Below are 15,415 nucleotides of genomic sequence, written 5' to 3'. Positions count from 1 at the left end.
TAACTGAACATCTGACACACTGAGCAGGACAGAGGAGAGGGAGAGGGAGATACCGTGTCGGCTGATGACACGACCCAGTGGCAGCATGTATAAGATAAAGAGCAGGGGTCCTAGGATAGATCCTTGGGGGACACCACAAGTGACAGGGGCTGTCAGTCAAAATTACTGAGATTGAGGGTTCATGTTTGACTATATACTATATTAAAACAACTTAGCACAGGGTTCATTTGTTTAAAATCTTCAAAAGCTTTCAATCACATCTCAATGTCTTGGTGAGGAGATGAGTTTACTTGTTCATTTCATTTCAGTTTTTGTCCACTTTTTTTTTTACTTTTTCACCGTCCGTTATCACATGATGACAATTCCAAGTTGGAGTCGAAGGATCTGTCCTAGCTTTCTGCCTCTTAAAGGGCAGTTTTTCCTTGTCCCCGTCGCCCAGTGCTTGCTCATGGTGGTATGTTGGGTCTCTGTAAATGTTTATGGAGTTCGGTCTAGACCTGCTCTATTTGAAAAGTGTCCTGAGATAACTTCTGTTATGAATTGGCACTATACAAATAAAATTGAATTGAATGTAGTAACAATTGAGCTATGTCTATCCACTATCCACCGAAAGTCACAAAATTGTCGCTTGATGCTCAAACTGTTGTAAAATTAAGTTTTTATTTATATGGCACCTTTACCTTTAGCTTTAGCTTTACTTAAACAGTGCATTGACAGTGTTTCAATAAAAGTTGTGGTTAAAAAAACAACATGTGAAATGTGGTGGAGGAGGAAGTGTAACGCTGAGGTGTCAGGTATCTGTGACAGCCAAACAAAGAATCACTGGAGCAAATCCAACCCTGGGGCAGGAGGAAACACTGAGTCTTCTCAGTGTTACTTCCTGCAAGGCAATAGTTATTAGTTTGTGAGTTCTGGGAGTGAGACTGTGTTGCTCTGAGAGGGCTTATGAGAAAGGCTGGGGCGTGGGATGCGCCTTGACGTCATCGGCGTTGCCAAGGACGCGACGCCGTAAACCCGGAAGCGGCGGTGAAGCTTGGAGAGGAAGAGTGGTCTTTCGTTTTGTTATCGGTGCGTTGGAAGGGTGTGTTTTGCTGAGAGAGAGCGATCCTCTGGCAAGGCACCGTAGTTTACGGCCGAGGGAAGTCGGGTCACGGTAGATTCGCCCGAGGCTGCTGGCAGGAGGGAGGTCGGTCGGGCGCCGGAGAACTTCCCTGGACCTGTTGGGGGCGAAGGCCCGATGGTGTTGGAGCTGTCGGTGGATGAAGTCTGGGAGTGTCAGAGCACATGGATTGTTGAGCATAGCCGCGGTGGCTGACGAGAAGGAATGGTAGGCGAGGAAGAGGACTCGGAGATTTCGTGAGTTTGTCATGCGTCTTCAAACATGTTGCTGTCTGAAGAGTTGAGTGTGAGCTTGTACTCCCTGGTTCGAGGTATATGTTTTTGTGTTTCCTGTCTGACGCCGATCATGTGGAAAATGAGTCAAGGAGGGAGTGAACGGATAAGGTGTGCTTAAGTAAGTTTTTAGCGGAAATGAGATGATTGCAGGGGGTGGTCTTTGTTCCCGAACCTAGTTGTAAAACATCATGTTGTCCAAAACTGTACAATGAATAAACAGTGCTCCACTGGAACTGTCATAATTAGGCTCCAATTAAAGGACTAAAGGAGTTACTTTAAGTCCACTAATCAACTGTTGTACACTTTGCTTTAAATGTGGCAAGTAGCGGTGCATGTTACTTAAATGTAGAGTATGATTAAGTGCAACCATTATCCACAATGTGTGTCATTTAATAGAACATTTTTAACTATTTTGTCTGGCCTCATAAAGAAGAAACTTGTCATGCAAAGTTACCTTAAAAATATTTAAAAAGTTAAATACAAGAACATTTTGCAGGCTGGTAAGTGACTTTAAAGTAGATAACAGTGAACAAATGAGTTGAATAGATTAGGTGTCTGCTGACATGTTGAATGTCTGTATGATTGTAGCAGTTAAAAAACGCCCATAGAACTGGCACAGGGGGCGGCCCACCAAGCCAGGATATGACCCCCCAGCGGAGGAGCTGGCACTCCGTTTAAATAAAGGGAGGGGGATCCAGGGAGGGACAGTAACAGACTCTGTACCAGCCACAGAAACTGTCCGTTCATACAAGGTACATATTGCAGTTCTACTGCACATGGAACACAATCAAATTAATATATTATACTGTCTGACTTTGGATTTCCTTGCAGCGTCTGGGAACACGCTTTTGGAGCCACCAGAAGATGATCCGGTTAGTACATTGTTTTGAAATCACAGGCTTGGTATGTCCTTTGAAATCTTAATTCAAGTTCTCTCAATACAGATGTGTATATGGCAGGGGGAAGGCACATCTGCAGCTGCAGAATGCACTTCTGCAGATGAGGAGACTGTCACTGGACTCCAGAAGGCTTGAGGTATGTCAATTTTATGGAAATATCCTGCTTATTTAGTCCATAAAGAATATGAAGTCAGTGATGTGGTACTAATAGAAAATATATGTGTAACAGGACCCAGATGCTGCACAGTCTCCTAAGTAGCCTGGTAACATTGTGAGTATTGGCCAAAGTAAATCTATATTATGCACAAATCCTGCTGTGCTAATTGACATTTCTTTTACAGACTTCACAAACTGTCAGGAGACTATACGCAAGCACCTGGAGAGACAGAGCTGGGAGACGTTAAAATCAAACTCAAGAAATGAAAGCTCCAAGAAATGGAGCTGGATCTTGAGATTAAACGCCGGACACTCAGGAAACTGGACCTGGAAATCCAGAAACTAGAAAGAGAAGTGGGTATTTCAGTGCACATAGTAACCATAACTGCAATACAGTGTTTTAATCTTTGTTGCTTTTGCTCTCTCTATTCCAGGATCCAAGGAACCAAGACAAATGAGGACTGCCAAATAAAAAAAAAAAAAAATTCAACTAGAAAACACTGTGGTGCCCTCCCTTCATGAATATGAAGTAGAATTGAAAAGATAACCACCAATGTTAAACAAAATGCACACACAGCAAAAAGTAACATTTAAGATATTTTATTAACTAAAGATGGGCTAAATTAAAAAATAAAATAAAAAATTGCAATTTATTGCTCCCTGACGAGTCTGCCATTAATGAGATTTAAATGAAATGAGAAATGACAATATATATGTAATATTTTAATGCAGGACAATTAAAATGATGCAACATACTAAGAAAGACCTTGGACATGCTGTAAAACACATTAATTCCTCACAGGACTGAAGGTGGAAATACAGGTGAATCACTAGGATTAATCTTAGCCTGGCTGTTAGCCTGGTCTCGAGCAGGCTAGCTGCAGAGAATAAATCACCATAGTAACTTGGCCAGGTTAAGTTTGACATGCTTTCATACAACCGACTTGAGGCTAAATTCAGCCAGGATAACCAACATATCCCGGCTTAATCCCTTATCCTGGTTTTGTGCAATACCCCTCAGGAGGATAAAAAGTGCAAAACAATAGCTCACGAGGAGATCAAAAAAGTTTAACACAAAACGTGAAAAACTCTGGAACACTTGACAATACTTCTCCCACAATGAACAAGACAAACTGACAAAGGGAGACAAGGACTATTTATACCAGGTGTAAGTGAAAACAGGTGAAAACAATCAGGGGGCAGGGCAGACAATTACAAAGGAGGGAAAATCACACAAAAGGAGGAAGTCAGGGTCTGAAATGTGAGGGAAAAGGTGAGTACAAAATAAAATAGGAAGGACTAAACATGAAACACTAAACATGAACATGACACTACACATTAACACACTTGACGAGACACAACACATCATACTTCCAGCAGAGGATGCTGCTGCTCTTCACATGGTAGGCCTTTCCTGTTGAAGATGCTGTTGATCTGTCAATACAATTGAGACCAAAAAGTCTTGGATCCCTTCGTTTGTGGTTCTTCCTGAGGAAGTGTTGGAGGTAGTGTTTCCTTACCCATAATGAGGTGTCTGATGCTTTAAATATTTGTAAAGCCTCCTGAGGCAAATTTGCGATTATGGTAAATCTAAATCAAATTTGTATTGCTGTGTATGTTCTTGCAGTCATATTCATTCCTGTCTTTGCTGCCACCTGTAGATAAATGCAATAGCATGAAACCATTGGCAGGAATGTGTATTGCATCCCAACAAATTGAGAACAAACAATAAGGGCACGCTACTTCAAATGGTCAAAAATCCCACAAGGCATGGAAGTAAAAAAAAAAAAGGTCAACATTTGTTAGAATTTGATGATATTAAGTAGTGTTGAAGCATGTCCTATAAAGTTCATAAAAATAATAATAGGGTAAAGTCAAACACTGTTCATCTAGGTTTCAACAATCAGTGCACGATTGCATAATAAAAGCATTTAATTTGCTTTACCATCTCCTTCAAACAGCAGATGAAAGATAAAAGCAGCACATAAAGTCACATCTTAAGTTACCTAATATCAGCAAAATGCCCACTAACTAGCTTGCTTATGTAAATCAATCTTTAGCTATCTAGTTAGCTGACTAGTTAAGTAGTGGCTAATGTTTTACTTCACAGCAAAACACGAACAAACAATTGATGTTGATAAGCTGGTGTAACCGTGGTTAGTTAAACCCCAGTTTATCTCTAATTGTGTGTGTGTGTGTGTGTGTGTGTGTGTGTGTGTGTGTGTGTGTGTGTGTGTGTGTGTGATAAAACTAAGTCAGAAGTCTGAAAACTGAGAGATAAGTTGAACATGGATGTAGAAGAGGCGATCGACGAGCTGCGACTTCAAGTAGGACGGAGTAGAACTGTTTAGAGTTGTAAACAATTCCCTGGCTGTTTTTTTTTTTTTTAGAGTCTTTCGATTGGGTCCTCGGTTCCTCTACCATCTTCTGCTGTCATCCATATGCATCTCCATCCTGGTTGCTACTCACCTTCGGAAAAGGGGTCATCCACGTCCACATCTCCATATCTTTCCCATCACAATACTCACTTTGGATATTCACTGTGGAAGAGGGCGGTAGGACTTTGAGTGCACTGATTTTTTTCCCCTTTACTTTTTATTTTTTTATTCATTTTTTTTTATTCATTTGAACTTTTGGGACAATTTCCTTTTTCATACCTGAGATCTCAGAGGTTTTTTTTATTATTTTATTTTGGTTCAAAATATTAAGATTGGACAATTGGGGTTCAACAAAGGTACTTAAAAGAACTGTGTATTGTGAATCCAACTTTGAGTTGATGATATAGGTACTATAGTATTATAATGCAGTATTCACTTTAATTTACTTACCTTTTTGAGATACTGTGTTGTGAAGGATCTTCACTGGGTTCAATATACTTCCTTTAAAATTGTCAGTCTGTTGTCGTGTGTGTTATTTGGGGTAGATATTGCAGGTCTAATTCAACAATTAGGCAGGTAAATCTCAGCAGTCTCCTAATCCAATCTAGAATCAAAGTCAACCCTCATTTTCCTATTAGATATTTAGCACTGTCTTAAAGTGACAGGTGCAGGTAGGGGGTTACACTAGCTAGGTGGATAGCATTGGCTAATTTAAGATGTTTGTTTTATTTTTTAATGATTGATAATGCTTTTTGAATGTTGTTGTCTTTTCAACATAGACTAGCTTAGCACACAGCATAAGTAGGCTACAGGAAGACAATTGACCAAAGTTCCAAAAGGCGTTTGACTTAAGGAAGGAATTTTATTGTATTTTCTCATAAATTTAAGAAATAATTAAAATTTAAAACTAAGTTTGCTGACTAAGGTCTTCAATAAATAGTGCAAAAGTAATTTGTGACAACTTATTAACTGCAAAATATTTATTGTAAACAATCTCCTAAAAAAAGTATGTAATTACAGACAAAATGAGGACATTAACTGATAAACTGATTCACTGTTCTCTGAATAAGAACATTTCAGAGTCCTCCCATCACAGATTAACTATAGAGACCTCCAGGAGGGGCAAGTGTGAAATCTGACATATCAGAGATCAGCAGTGCTTACATACGCCATCATACATCCACATACACACAATAAAATATATTATAATATTAGCTTACTGACAGCATCTAAAATCTTCATACAAATTCTTCAGTTTTTATCACTTCATTTACAGCATGACACTGTATTTAACACCTTCAGTCTTAAAAGCGAATTACATGTGTTATCACAGCCACCACGACTGAAATGAGACTGATTTTGTTGATGAGAGTGGAGGAGGAGGCAGTAGTGGATGCTGCTGTGGTTGATGCTGGAGCAGCCGTGGTTGATGCTGGAGCAGCCGTGGTTGTTGCTGGAGCAGCCGTGGTTGATGCTGGAGCAGCCGTGGTTGATGCTGGAGCAGCCGTGGTTGATGCTGGAGCAGCCGTGGTTGTTGCTGGAGCAGCGGTTGTTGCTGGAGCAGCGGTTGTTGCTGGAGCAGCCGTGGTTGTTGCTGGAGCAGCAGTTGTTGCTGGAGCAGCCGTGGTTGTTGCTGGAGCAGCAGTTGTTGCTGGAGCAGCAGTTGTTGCTGGAGCAGCCGTGGTTGTTGCTGGAGCAGCGGTTGTTGCTGGAGCAGCAGTTGTTGCTGTAGCAGCCGTGGTTGTTGCTGGAGCAGCAGTTGTTGCTGGAGCAGCCGTGGTTGTTGCTGGAGCAGCAGTTGTTGCTGGAGCAGCAGTTGTTGCTGGAGCAGCCGTGGTTGTTGCTGGAGCAGCAGTTGTTGTTGCTGGAGCAGCCGTGGTTGTTGCTGGAGCAGCAGTTGTTGCTGCTGGAGCGGCCGTGGTTGCTGGAGCAGCCGTAGTTGTTGCTGGAGCAGCTGTTGTTGTTGCTGCTGGAACAGCCGTGGTTGTTGCTGGAGGAACTGTTGTTGTCTGTGAGTTGCTAAAGGCTGTTTTGAGTATAAAATGTTGGATTAGTTTAACATTTAGTCCAACATTTCAAACTCTTTTTAAAGCTCTTTTTGGAATGAATGTTTCTCTTACCAACAAACAAAAGAAGGATTACACAAATCTTTGCAATCATGGTGATTCAGTTGAAGTTTATTTTTTCTGCTGCATGAAAAATAAAAATGTCATTAGATAAATGAAAATCAGAATTTTTGCAGATAGGGGTAAATGCTGAGGGTAAGACTCGCAATTTAAATTGTTTGCTCATGTTTTCAGTGCATGTGTCTTTTACTGAATAAGCGTACAGCAGCTGTAAGACTACAGTACTGAATACGAACTGATAATAAGTTGTTCACAAAATAAACTTAAGTGATAACATTTTGTTTTGTCATTATTTTACGATGGCATGTGCTGAAGCAAGTTCCAGGCTTACATACAAAGTAACAGGTTTAAATAATAATACACGTAACAAAATTGTAACATTTAAGACATTAAACCGATTAAAAACTGACAACAAAAACACTGATATGACTGGACAAATAAAGAAATAAAATAAAGAAATAAATAAAACAGGATAAACTATTATATAAGAAAATAATAGGATAAAGGGCCAGGAAAAGCTGAGAAATCCTGCACAAAATATTTAAAAAAGACAAAAATAAATATAATTTCAACATTTCTAAATTCTCAAAATTAACAACACAATAAAAGTACTTACAGGTTTATATTCTCTGCTTTTGTGTTGTCCTTTGTAGTGACCGAAGTTGTGATGTTCACTGACTCCAGTTCCTCTTTTTATAAGCATGAGATGACACAAGTCTGAGGACAAATATGTGCTCGTAGAGTATGAGTAATGACAACTCTCGTCATGGATAAAGGTGTGATGTCTCTCTGCTTTTGTTCCCCTGATACAACCAACATGAACACGCACCGTGGCATTTTTCTGACATGACATTTTACATTTTGATTAAGTGACCGTGACTTTGGGTTTCATAACTTTTCTTTGTTACTATTGTACAACATGTGAGTGACTGATGTTTCTGATCCACTTCCTTATCAACATCTGCTCGTATTTACTTTATGTACTGTCATATCTAGATTTTAAAACATGAAAATAAAATGAGTTGGTTCATTCATTCATTGAGGGTTCATTTTTGACCATATACTATATTAAAACAACTTAGCACAGGGTTCATTTGTTTAAAATATTCAAGAGCATTCAATCAACACCTTTCATAGAATAAATGCAACTCTCACTAGTACTCTTAGTAGTTTAAGTCAAGTTTATTAAAACATTGAATTAACATTTAATACATACATTTAATGTAACAATTTTGAAATTAAATTATAAGTAAGTTGTAAAACTTTATTATCACCTAGTAATACATTACAATACAGCTTGCAAATAAAAGCTGTAATTAATTATTCATTTTAAAGAATGCTTAAAATATGTTTAAATGTTTTTTTTGTGTGTGTGTCTATTAACATAGCTGGCAACAATAATTTAGATCACACACACACAAGTGTATATATATTATGAAAGAAGTGTGTCACTATTAATGAGTCAGCACAAAATCTATTAGAAGTAATTTAGTATTGAATAAAGTAATGAAGAGATAATTAACATCCTGGTGAAAGCCAAAATAATACTCTCATTGAATACTGTTCACATTCAACAAGACGTTATTGAATCATGATGTGTAATGTAATGTGGGGAATTATGGCTGTAATATGTGAGTCTTGTCCTCTTGGCCTGTCCAAAGCACCGGCACTGTAACAACGCTAATAGAAGAGCATCAAAATTCAGATGTGGCTGCATTTTGAAGTTGCTGGCTCCTTAAAACTCTAAAAATCTCTACAGGCAAACATTTTATAGATCTCCTTCCATGTATTTATTTACTTATTCTTGTCTTTTTTTTGGTAACTTGTTCTTTTCCTATTGTTTCATTCATCCATGTTGTATTCATATTGTATGTATGTTATATGTATTTATGTATATGTGTATATGCGTATATATATATATATTGTCTGGGGTCTCTGATGCCCCTTTTCCACCAACAGGCTCCATTCTGGTTCAAGCACCAAACCGTTTATATATTTCAACCAAAAATACATTAGTTCCGAACCCAAAACGTTGGTTCTCAGCTGGAACCAAAACTAACAGGTTTTCCTTGGGAGCCAAAGTGGACGTGTAATATTATACAGGTTGTTGTGCATTGTGCAGTACCCTCTGTTGATGATACATCTGATAACTGAGGTTCTACTTAAAAATGGTGGAAACGTAGGCTGGTTATCTGGATAGCACCAAGGTTATTGAACAGAACTGGTTCGAGAAGCAGAGCTACTTTGGTGTTAAAGGGGCCAAAGAGACCCAGCCGTGTGATAATGGTATTAAGAGAGGAATGTTGGCTCTGCTTTTGGTCTCACAGAATAAAGGGAAACTGACAGTTGATCCATTATCTATATCAGTTTATCCTTACCGGTGTTATTTCAGGCCTGCAACAGCTGCAGATACCAGATATTTTTCTTTCTTTCTTTTTGTTTTTTTGAAAATTTTATTACAACATAACAATATATAACAAATAAATAAATAATATATCCTGGATTTACCCCGAATCACAATCTTTTCCTGTGTATGTTAAAAAGGCGTTTCATACAGACAGTGAAGTTGAGGGGTGTGACAAAGCAGCGTCAGTGTGTCATGTCTTTTGACTTTGAACTGTACTGTATGTAAAATTTACTGTAATACAGTTTTGGTGGTGATTGAACAATTGGGGAAAAACAATTGCAGGTGTCGCTGCATGTCTTTTTCTATCTTCTACTAAATTGTTCTTAGAACTGAGCAGAAGGGGGCAGTAATGAAGTACAAGTAATGAAGTACAAGCTCTTTATTACCCTACTTAAGCAGATTTTTTGTACTTTATTTTTATTCTGACATTATTTATTTTTATATATTTTACTTTTACCTCTACATTTCTATACAAATATCTGTACTTTATAAATTTTTTATATACAACAACAGGTTTACATTTAGTTTTGAAGGAAATTATTGTGTTTTTGATGTTTTTTATGCGGCTTAAGACCGACACATAACACACTTAACAGAAGTCACACGATGAGAAAGACGAAACAGAGAAGAACTCCTTTTTGGAGTTTCAGTTAGCTTTGTACAAAAATAGCTGCTGCAAGTTCATTTCAATTTAGTATTTAGGATATGTTCTTCAATAGCACTGAATGTGTGTACTTTTACCCCTTTTGGAACTGAAAGCAACTTGAAACTAATTTCCTTATATGTACATGCTTGACCAATAAAACTCATTTTGATATATACACACACGTGTGTGTCTTATATGATTTGTTAACCCTGTCCTTGATTAAACTTTAATGCTCATGTCAATCTCAATACTGTAACATTCAATATGGTTTATATGGAAAGACGCTGACAAACTACCTATTTAGGTATAAAGACATATTGCTATGTTTGATTTTAATACCATGGAGATTCAAAACAGTCAGCTGACCTCTATGATTTGTTGACTCATCAGAGTCTTTTGGTCACACCTAGCAGAATAATGGGAGACTGAATAGGATGGTGCTTCATCCATCTATCCATTATCAATACAAGTTTATCCTGTTCAGGGTTGGTCAGACTGGAGCCCATCCCAGTTTCAACAGAGACTGCGCCTCCCATGTAATATTATATTCTAGTCTGAGAGCTAAGGATATATAGAAGACTTTTTTACATCCCAGGAGGTTATTTAACAACATTCACTGTAGTTTTGGAGGTTTTTCCAGAATGCTCAAAGATTCTTCTGACCATGTATTAGTTTGGCCATCATTCTGATTGCTTAAAAGCAAAGACAGACAGACAGACAGACAGATGAGGCCAGTGGGCCAAACCACCAGATAGCTGTGTGGTGCTGTACGTCGTTTGTGTGTTGCGCACATGTGCTACTTTTGTTACTCCTTCAGTGGAGGGAGAGCTGCATTCATATTTATTTGTTGGACTAGTGTTTGGTTTGTTTAGTTCATGTGTTTTGTATAGATAGTTGTTGTCACATATACGTTGTTTTATGTTAATATTGAACTCCTCATTTATGATTAAAACGTTTAAATAAATAGTTTTTAATAGTGTAACATAATTCTGTTTTTCTCTCTTTCTTTAACACTGGGTTCATTATTAATTGTTGCGCCTCTTTTCCCCTGGATCGTAACACTAGCACTAAGATCTAACAATACAAGTACAGAGACAATTCCATTATCGAAATCAGAATCAGAATCGGGTTTATTGCCAAGTACATTTTTACACATACAAGGAATTTGTCTTTGTGCATTGGTGCATAAAAATCACACAAAAATAAAGTACTTTTAAGAATATAAATAAATAAAGATAAGGATAAAAATAGAAAGATCTAAACTGTACAGGAAAGATTTTTATAATTAAAGCAATTAAAAGGTCATTATTAACTTTAACCAGAGCTGTCTCTGTGCTGTGATGAACTCTAAATCCTGACTGAAAATCCTCAAATAAGCTGTTGCTATGTAGAAAGTCACACAACTCTTTGGTGACTACTTTCTCCAGAATTTTAGAGAGCAAGGGGAGGTTAGAAATGGGTCTATAGTTCACTGAAACCCCTGGGTCAAGAGTGGGCTTTTTAAGAAGGCGTTTAATTACAGCTACTTTAAAGGACTGTGGTACATATCCTGACAATGGGAAAAAAAAGTGATCATGTCCAGTAAAGAAGTGCCAACTAAGGGTAAGACTTCTTTAAGCAGCCTAGTTAGGATGGGGTCTAACAGACAGGTTAATTCTGCAATTGATGCAGATCAATAGCAGAAAAACAGTCTAAATATACAGTATATCTGATTTTACATTTGTTAAAGTTCCTGAACTTTGAGAGATAGCGATACCTGTTCAGGTTAATTTTGTTTTTAATAGTAATAATTTTATCACAAAAGAAACTCATAAAGTCATTGCTACTTAAGTTTACGGGGATATGTAGCTCAATAGAGCTGTGACTCTCTGTCAGCCTGGCTACAGTGCTGAAGAGGAACCTAGGGTTATTCTTATTTTCTTCTATTAGTGCTGAGTAATAGGCTCCTCTGGCATTACGGAGGGCCTTTCTATAAGTTTTAAGATTATCTTGCCAAATTGAACGATATTGTAATAGTTTGGAAGAGCGCCATTTCCTTTCAGATTTCCGCACTTTTTGCTTTAATTGGCGGGTTTGGTGGTTGTACCACGGCGCTAGCCTCCTATGTTTTAATATTTTCCTCTTTATAGGGGCGATAGAGTCTAATATTGATTGTAGTGAGCCTGCAGCACTATTAACGGCGAAGCCCACAGGTCACCACCAACCGCTTCACGTTTCTAATACATTTTCCCCACTCAGCGATACACCCGCTGAGGAACCAACTCTGGTTATTGGCAGCTCCATAGTCAGAAACGTGAAGTTAGCGAAGCCAGCGGCCATAGTCAAATGCATCCCTGGGGCCAGAGCGGGCGACATTGAATCAAATTTAAAACTGCTGGCTAAAGGTAAACGTAAATACAGTAAGATTGTTATCCACGTCGGCGGTAACGACACCCGTTTACGCCAATCGGAGGTCACTAAGATTAATGTGGAGTCGGTGTGTAACTATGCTAAGACAATGTCGGACACCGTAGTTTTCTCTGGACCCCTCCCCAATGTGACCAGTGATGACATGTATAGCCGCATGTCGTCATTCCACCGCTGGCTGTCGAGGTGGTGTCCAGCAAACGATGTGGGCTTCATTGATAACTGGAAGCCTTTTTGGGGAAAACCTGGTCTGATTAGGAGAGACGGCATCCATCCCACTTTGGATGGAGCGGCTCTCTTATCTAGAAATATGGCGAAGTTTATCTCTAAAACCTGACAGTCCAGAGTTAGGACCAGGAAGCAGAGCTGCTGTCTTACACACTTCTCTGCGCTTTCTTTAGAACAGTCACCCACCCAAAACCCCATAGAGACTGTGTCTGTCCCCCGACCACCTAAACTATTTAAAGAAATAAAAACAAGAGGAGTTCAACATAAAAATCTAATAAAAATTAAAACCAACTCCTCAGTAGCACAAAATAAGAGAATGAAATGTGGGCTGTTAAATATCAGGTCTCTGTCCTCTAAAGCTGTTTTAGTGAATGAATTAATATCAGATTATGATATTGATTTACTTTGTCTTACTGAGACCTGGTTGTCCCACGAGGAGTATGTTAGCCTAAATGAATCCACCCCCCAGTCATATTAATACTCACATTCCTCGAGGCACAGGCCGAGGAGGTGGAGTAGCAGCTATATATGATTCGAGCGTTTTAATGGACCCTAAACCTAAACTAAATTATAATTCATTTGAAAGCCTTGTTCTTAGTCTTTCTCACCCAAACTGGAAAACACTGCAGCCAGTTCTATTTGTTATAGTGTACCGCGCTCCTGGACCGTACTCTGATTTTATATCTGAATTTTCAGAGTTTCTATCAAGCTTAGTCCTTAAATCAGATAAAGTAATTATTGTAGGTGATTTTAATATTCATGTGGATGTTAACAATGACAGCCTTAGTAATGCATTTATATCATTAATAGACTCAATTGGCTTCTGTCAGAGTGTAAATAAACCAACTCATTGTTTTAATCACACTCTTGACCTTGTTTTATCATATGGCATTGATATTGAACATTTAATAGTCTTTCCTATCTGACCATTATTTAGTAACTTTTGAATTCACACTATTAGATTATAAGCCATTAGGCAAAACTTCCTACAGCAGATGTCTATCTGACAGTGCTGTAGCTAAATTTAAGGAGGAGATTCCTTCAGTGTTTAATTCAATGCCATGTCTGAATTTAACAGAGTCCTATAATGACTTTAGTCCCTCTGAAATTGATAATCTTGTCGATAGTGCTACAGGCTCACTACGATCAACATTAGACTCTATCGCTCCTATAAAAAGGAAATTATTAAAACATAGGAGACTAGCACCTTGGTATAACCACCAAACCCGCCAGTTAAAGCAAATAGCTAGGAAATCTGAAAGGAAATGGCGCTCTTCCAAATTATCAGAATATCGCTCAAATTGGCAAGATGATCTTAAGATTTATAGAAAGGCCCTCCGTAATGCCAGAGGAGCCTATTACTCAGCACTAATAGAAGAAAATAAGAACAACCCTAGGTTCCTCTTCAGCACTGTTGCCAGGCTGACAGAGAGTCACAGCTCTATCAAGCCACATATCCCCATAAACTTAAGTAGCAATGACTTCATGAGCTTCTTCTATAATAAAATTATTACTATTAGAGAAAAAATTAATCACCAACTGCCATCAACAGTTATCAGTGGCTCTCCAAGTTCAGGGACTTCTGTCAATGTAAACTTAGATGTATATTTAGACTGTTTTTCTGCTATCGATCTTCATCAGTTAACTTCAATCATTTCTTCATCGAAGCCATCAACCTGTCTGTTAGACCCGATCCCAACTAGGCTGCTTAAAGAAGTTGTTCCCTTAATTGGCACTTCTTTACTGGATATGATTAATCTTTCTTTATTATCAGGATATGTACCACAGTCCTTTAAAGTAGCTGTAATTAAACCCCTTCTTAAAAAGTCCACTCTTGACCCAGGGGTTTTAGCCAACTATAGACCGATTTCTAACCTCCCGTTCCTCTCTAAGATTCTGGAGAAAGTATTCGCCAAAGAGTTGTGTGACTTTCTACATAACAATAGTTTATTTGAGGATTTTCAGTCAGGATTTAGAGTTCATCATAGCACAGAGACAGCTCTGGTTAAAGTTAATAATGACCTTCTGACTGCTTCTGACAATGGACTTGTCTCTGTACTTGTATTATTAGATCTTAGTGCTGCATTTGACACCATTGACCATGATATTCTTTTACAGAGACTTGAGCATCAAATTGGCATTAAAGGAACTGCCCTAACCTGGTTTAAGTCATACTTATCAGATCGTTCTCAGTTTGTACATGTTAACGATGAATCCTCCATAAATACTAAAGTTAGTCATGGAGTTCCACAAGGTTCTGTACTTGGACCAATACTATTTACTTTATATATGCTCCCTTTAGGCAACATTATTAGGAATCACTCCATTAACTTTCACTGTTATGCAGATGATACGCAGTTATATCTATCAATCAAACCCAATGAAATTAATCAATTATCTAAATTACAAACATGTCTTAAGGACATAAAATCCTGGATGACCTGCAATTTTCTGATGTTAAACTCAGAAAAAAACGAAATTCTTGTTCTTGGCCCCAAAAACCTTAGAGACTCATTGTCTAAAGATATAGTCACTCTAGATGGCATTAACTTGGCCTCTAGCACCACTGTCAGGAATCTTGGAGTTATCTTTGATCAGGATTTGTCATTTAACTCCCACATAAAGCAGACCTCTAGGACTGCCTTCTTTCATTTACGTAATATTAGTAAAATTAGACACATACTATCACAGACAGATGCAGAAAAACTAATCCATGCATTTGTTACTTCAAGGCTGGATTACTGCAACTCTTTATTATCAGGTTGCCCCAATAA

The 15,415-nt window shown here is 38.2% G+C and overlaps 1 long non-coding RNA gene across 5 annotated transcripts; it reads left to right on the top strand.

Moving 5' to 3' along the window:
* The first annotated feature begins 796 nt into the window (after nt 1-796).
* Nucleotides 797-6,134, top strand: LOC127355383 (uncharacterized). Of its 5 annotated transcripts, XR_007881741.1 has the most exons (8): nt 797-1,356; nt 1,984-2,147; nt 2,227-2,267; nt 2,340-2,430; nt 2,524-2,565; nt 2,636-2,804; nt 2,885-4,595; nt 4,843-6,134. It is a non-coding gene; the product is annotated as an uncharacterized LOC127355383 (long non-coding RNA). The 5 variants fall into 5 exon arrangements; XR_007881738.1 differs by having other exon boundaries at nt 825-1,356; nt 2,885-6,134; XR_007881742.1 differs by lacking the exon at nt 1,984-2,147 and having other exon boundaries at nt 826-1,398; nt 2,885-6,134.
* The last annotated feature ends 9,281 nt before the right edge of the window (nt 6,135-15,415 follow it).

This window comes from Dicentrarchus labrax, unplaced genomic scaffold, assembly GCF_905237075.1.
Source record: "Dicentrarchus labrax unplaced genomic scaffold, dlabrax2021, whole genome shotgun sequence".
Lineage (NCBI taxonomy): Eukaryota > Metazoa > Chordata > Actinopteri > Moronidae > Dicentrarchus > Dicentrarchus labrax.
This window is presented reverse-complemented; position numbering and strand designations above follow the sequence as displayed.